Here is a 7,201-nt window from a genome sequence, read left to right as displayed (position 1 = left end):
ACAAGGTATGGTTTTATAATCCCAAGAAGACCAAAGGGAAGACTCCTAAGTTGTCTTCTCCATGGGAAGGCCCATATGACATAGTGGATCGTCTCTCAGACGTGACTTTCTGTGGTTGGCGAGGTAAACCAAAAGTGGTGCATGCCAACAGGCTTTGGCGTTATCACGGTCCAGGACATTTCAGTTGGGACGAAGTGGAAAATAGAACAAATGACGCTGCTGAAGACGTGCCACCTGAAGAAGCCACCATCGAAGAAGAAACTCTACTCAGTTTTGAGAAGGGAAATGGTGAAGCTCTTGGTGAAGTTACTACCACTGATGTGACTGTTACCGATGGTAGGACATTTACTGATGAAGCAGATGAACCCCACATGAAGCAGAAGCCAACGAGACGGAGATCAGTACGGAAGAAGATACGTCCCGTAAAATTAAGAGACTTTGTTGAATTGTAATTTTGTGTTTGTAATTCTGTACATTTTAATTAAGTTATTGTTAATTGTTATTGGTTTATTGTAAGTGGCTATTGTTCCGAGACGAACAATACTAAGGAGGGGGCAGTGTTGCGTCATCGAGGTCATGTGACTAGTGTGACGCCACCTGTTTTCTAGAAGTATCTTGTTCCTTCGTGAATGCCCTAGCATTTACTAGATATATGTTTTTCTGGTATATAAAAGAGGGTGACAACGTGACAGAACAATGTTTGTGTAGATAGTGAGTAATTGAACTGCAGTCACAGAGTATTGTTGAAGTTAACGTTCGTTCGTTGTAGTGTTTGTTTTAGCGCGAATATTGAAAATAAGTGTATCGTAAAGTTGTATTCGGAAAGAATAAACCAGTTTTATTAAGTAAGGACCTGTGTCGCTAAAGTTTCGTCGGAACGAAGTTACGGAAAGTTAATTAACAAACGGAGACGTAACAGTATAACAATATACTGTTCTCCAACCAAAACAATAGATATTAACTTACTAAATAACATAAATCAATATAATAATAACCTAATAATTATTGGAGGTCTTAATAGTAAGCAAAAAGATTCTGGATGTAAGGAAACCACAACAAATACAAGAACACTGTTTGAATTCCTAGAAAGTAGTGAACGTGTGCTGTTGAATGATAAAACTCCAACTCACCCAAGCTTTCTATACAATAGTAATGATATATTGGATTTGTGTATAAGCTCATCAAATACTAACAACAAATGTTCAAATTTTAACGTTGGATTTGATATTGATAGCGATCACTTCCCAATAAAATGTGTCTTTGATCTCGTATCCCATAATAATAAACCCATAAAAACAAATTTAATTGTAAAAAAAGCAAACTGGGAAGGATATGCAAACTTCTTAGATCAATTATTACTAGAATCAACAACAAATCCAGAAGAGAAACCATCTGATATTGATTATTACTGTCAAACAGTTACTAAGTGCCTTACCAAAGCTGCAGGACAGACAATACCCAAACAAAACCAATACACTACTCAAAATAAATGGAAACTTCACACCCAAGTTATAAACATGATAAAAGAACGTCGTATCGTGAGAAGACAATACATCAATACAAGCAATTTACACATCAAAACCCAAATAAACGCTCTAAGAAATGAAATAAAACAAGATAACTGGGATTATTTTTGTTCAAAACTGAATCAACACACAGACCCAAAAATTTTTGGTCACATCTGAAACGATTTCCAAATAACCAAAATAGGTATAAAACATATCCAACCTTACATTATGAAAACGAAATAGCCTACAAAAACGACCAAAAAGCTGAAGTTTTTAAAGAACAGTTGAGGAAAACCTTTAAAACGCATAATGAACCAGATACGAGCACACTATTTTAACGCAGTAAACGAATATATAGAACAAAATAAACAAATATACAAACCAAATTTCCCAGAAACTACAACAAATACACCAACAAAGAGGGAAACAAAAGTTCCCAATCCTCCTATTTAAATACATGACTATCATGTCTGAAACTTATCAAGATTAGGTTAAGTTTGATCAGATGTGAAAATAAACGTCTTTTTTTTTTCTCGCTGTTTAGCCCATGAACGTGCGTAACATATTCCAAGGGTAAGCTTAGCACAGATCAAGGTTGGTAAACCATGTTCGTCTAGAATATGCAAATAAGAGCAAAATTTTCTATGCTAATATTCTGAAAATCGTATCAGTAAAAATACGTGCATATTCTCTGTTGTAGGGTGGTTTAATTTATGGTATTTGCATACTACAGAGGTTGTAGTTGTTGTATAGTTGCATTTAAAAATTTCGTGTAAGAAACACAAAGGCTATCTTTACAGAGCTATTCCTAATTTTCAACTGATAAACTAGAGGGAAGGCAGTTAGTCAATAGCATCCACCTCCAACTCTTCTCTGACCGGACAGTTGGATTTGACTGTCACTCTTATAGTACACTCATAGTCACAAAGTGCGGAGCTTGTTTTGCGTCAGTGGAAAATAAAATTAGGTTTACAGCCTGGACACACTCGGTTCCTACCGCAAAGGTAAAGAGTTTTTTATCATAATTTGTTTCTCAGGAACATACCTATTTGTAATGGTTCACATTCTTGCTCTCAACCTAAGCCAGAACACCATTTCCGATAATTTATGCTAGAATTTTAAACATTTAAAACACTTAAGAAAGACAGCTTTTCAAAACCTTACGTAATTGAAAATAAACAACATACACCAGTAAGCTATAAAACAATTTAAAGAATGATGTAACATCACGTAACAAGAAGTCACATGACATAATGAGAAGCCACACGATATCACGTGACGTCCACGTCATTGGGTATCTCACATGTTATCACGTGACCTTATTTGACATGATGGGACATCACATGACATTATATCATAATTATCTTTGTCCAGGTGAGCTCTATTAACGAGTTGTTCGCAGTGAAACACACCAGAAATAAAGACAAAAGCTGATTTCTTCAATTTTTTGACAGATGGTATGTTTATTCATAAAACTATTGTATGTAATAAATTGAAAATTAAGGCATGCAAATGTGTTGTAGTTTTTGCAAAGTTGTTAAATATCTAGAGAACATTTCTAAAAGAGAATTACTGATGTTTTCCTACGGGAAGGTTAATCCGCATTCCCCACAAATTATTATTTGCTATCAATAAAAAACAAATATTGTGTCGTTTGTACTATTGTGCAATACAGGTTATTATACTGTGCAAATAATAAACGAGTGGGTGAAATGCCATATTATCACTTTCTCTCTCCACCAAAGTTTTACATTTCTTAAGCTCAAATTGAAGATTTTGCATGATTTTTTCTATTAACATTATGGGTCTTAGCAAAACTAATACTAATATATTGTTGCGTCATCGATATCACATGACTACAGTGACGCCACGTTTCTAGAACTATCCCGTATCTTGGCGAATGCTCTAGTATTTGCTAGATATAGGGTAGTTTGGTATATATAAGAGGGGACAACGTGACTCGAGATGATTAACGTAATGTGTGTATAGGTAATGAGTAATTGAACTGCTGTCAGAGAGAGACGTATTGTTGAAGTTAACGTTCGTTGATATAGCGTTTGTTTTAGCGCGATTGTTGAAGTTGAGTGTATCGGTAAAGTTGTATTCGGAAAGAATAAACCAGTTTTATTAAGTAAAGAACTTGTGTCGCTAAAGTTTTGTCGGAACGAAGTTACGGAAAGTTAATTAACAAACGGAGACGTAACAATATGTTTCTAATGTAGGCATCTAACTTGCCTTTATTTACACACGTTTTATATTTACACTAGTGAAGAAGAAGGAAACGTCGCCTATTAAAATTGGATTCAGCGCAAAGAGATCAACACAGAAATCCAATTAAAGTGTATCTAAGTTTTCTGTATAGTAATGTGTGCGTATAACACACACGCACGCATAGAAACATACGTGTGCTGTTGAGTAAAAACAACTTTTCTAAAACGGGCAAAGTTACCACGCGTTTGTTTCTTGAATGTCAGTCTTGGTTAATTCCCTGCTTTCGATGAATCACGATTCAGGAAACAGATGTGCACGAATCTTTGTAAAATAAAAATAAAAAGCTAAACACATCTTCACTGCACAACTTTGATACACTTTTGTGTTGCATCAAGTGACCGTCTTCTAGACAAACATAAATTTACACACATATAAAGGTGGAAGTTCACGATTAACATTTTGTAAATAGTCAGTTTGAATAGATCCTATAACTAGAATAACAGAAAAGAAGATTTGTACTGACATAATTCCTTTCATATTGGACAGATGACGCTAAATACCTATTCTTAATGTTTCATGTTCTTGCCCACAATCTATATCAAAACATCTTTTCTAATAATTTATATTAGAATCTTAAAATTTTAGATATTAAAACACTTAAGAAAGACAGCTTTTCAAGCAATTGAAAATGAACAATACCTACCAGTATTCCATAAAACAATTTTAAGAATGACGTGACGTCACATTACGACACATATATTGACATAAACGTGAAGACATGACATGACGTCACATTAACTGCTCATTTATTCTGCAGTGAGTGTTTGTAACCACATTGTTTACTGCACTGTAGTACCAATATGTACTACCAGGGGCGTCGAGAGCCAGCCCAGGCTCTGGGGTCAGTAATATCATCGAGCCCCCCTCTCATTCTATTTATTAACTTTTGCTGATTTTTCATAAAACAAATTTAGACGACAAATTTCTTTATGAATCCATGAAAAAGCAGTAGCCATTTTAGCTTATTAAGTAGCATGTATTTCTAGTGAGCTTTGGAATATCCCACTGCCGGGCCCCTCAACATACCTCGGCTCCCCGGGCAACTGCCCCCTCCCCTCTCGTCAGCCCTGTGTACTGCAGAGAAGCCATTTGTAACTACTGTGTTGGCTGCCCTGCAATGCAAGTTTGTTGTCCAGTTAAGTTATTTTTAACTACTGTGTTAATTGCCCTACAGTGCAAATTTGTACTGCAGTGATAAACTTATCTTTATAGTTATATTTAATTCTTTAGTCTTCTTTTCAAGTCGTCCTCCAACAATGTGCCCATTATGAGATTTTACTTACAAAAACACAGAATAGAGAAAGGAGTATTCTGTTCACAGATGTTGTAACGTAGGTTAGAAACGAGTGAGAAAGATCGATAACTTTAAGCAGTTCTCAAGCTTTCCTTTATCTGATATAGCCCTATATATTTCGAATTGTTACGTATCTGCTCGTTTCTTAATTTCCGGTATAAATTCTTTCCGTGGAACTTCAGCGATGCAAGTTCTTTCTTAATGAAAACTAGTTTATTCTTTCTCGATACAGCTTTTAATAATACACAGAATTTTCACAGTCACTTTAAACTTAACAACCTTTATAACACACGCCATAAATCACAGTGGTTCACACATTTTACTTACGGTGCCTACTATTCGCTTGACTCAATTATCTATATCTTCAATCTATCTGCATATCTATCTATCTGCCTATCGCGCTGGTTTTATTCTCGCCAGTCTTATATATTAAAAAGAGGGCGTCTGGAATGCACTCGGTCCTTCATGATCCTTCTAGAAACTCCAGCGCGCATGCTCCCAGGGTCGCGTGACTTCCGCTGTCGTAACAGAATGATTAAGATTTTTTTTTTAAAGTTGAGGTAGAATTTTCAAAGAATCAACATATTTTAAATGATATTTAAAAGGTCATTTAGTCCATTGAACAACTTTACCGCACTTTCAACATTTTCTATTCTTATGTTATGTTAAACTTATATTAAAGTTTTTCTTCATTACCCATTCAAGCCATCTTCGACCATTATTATATATCCTTATTGGTTGTGTCTATTTCACTGAATTTGTTTGCACCTGAAATTAATCATTTCATAGAAAAAACATTAAATTTTCACATTGTCTAACTTTAACTGTACTGAAACAATCTGTGCATGACACAACAGGTGAATAGTACAATCATAGCTTATGATGTCATGAACTACTGAACTAGCATCTAAAATGTGGGAAATACACAAACTGTTTGTCAAGTACCTGTTGTGTACTAAGCTCACAGAATAAAGCTCTATGCATGAGTGCACGAATACAAGTTTACCAGACTTTACTCGGGCAATAATGCTTATGTAATGAACTCGAAAACTAACATCTGAGTTGACGGCGTTACTCCGGAACGTCGGAAAATGCTAAACATAGTCTAATTTGAAAGAAACTAACAAGGTTACAAACATATTCGAAACCCTGGAAGATTCCTTGAAAGTCATGCACGAAATAACATTAACGAACAAAAAATACCATATTTAGTAGAACAACGTATACTTTTTACCATCAAATGTGTTCAATTAAAACATATTTTCTTCACTGTACAAGGCCAAATGGGGAGATGAGACTCCTACAGAAACACATAGTTAAATTAAATTAAATGCTATACAATATATGGATTGAGAACATTAGCAAATTTAATCCTAGAATTCCGGATGGGGTCTATTAACTTCTCGTCTTTTTAAGCCTAATTTTCTGAACTATTTATGCACTCGCGCGCTATTCCATGATCTTTTTGAATACAGAGTCAGGGTGTCTATTAACATATTGATCACATGAAAAAATTACCATTAACATTGCAATAAATTTCCTGTATGTACTTTACATAAAAACTGAGTGATTTATTTAATCAGTTCTTAACATTGTATGTGGACACCATAAAATAAAAAGTTGATTACTTTTTTTTTGTTATGCGTACAAATTCTTATTCCAAATTATATGTCAGAATATGTTTCATTCCAGTTGGAAGTTCATTTGAGTGTCGAAGTAATTAAGTGGCCTCTTTTGTTTTTATTCCGTTAAACTTCACAATAATTTAAATAAAAAAAATAAAATAAAATGTTATCAACTACAACAATATATATTGTAGTTGAAATTCGATAGTGTTGTCCGGTTTGAAATAACTTTTATCGTATTTAAAACAGCATTCATCAAGTTCCTAAGACTATATTTTAAGACTAGAAATTCGAGCTCCGTCATCGCTGGTAGATGCGAGTTTTTAAGCCTTTTGGTTGTTGTTTTTTCGTTTGTTTGAGAGAATAAACATTTGCTATATTTAAAAATAGAATACAGTTTTTGAACTGTATCAGACGATCAAAGCTATATAAAACGGTTATGCAGTAAATTTTGTGCTGAGGAAGGTTCTCAAGCCATGGCTGCTTTTTTTGTGTGTATACTA

Source organism: Limulus polyphemus, unplaced genomic scaffold (genome assembly GCF_000517525.1).
Source record: "Limulus polyphemus unplaced genomic scaffold, Limulus_polyphemus-2.1.2 Scaffold145, whole genome shotgun sequence".
NCBI lineage: Eukaryota > Metazoa > Arthropoda > Merostomata > Xiphosura > Limulidae > Limulus > Limulus polyphemus.
Note: the sequence above shows the minus strand (reverse complement) of the source record.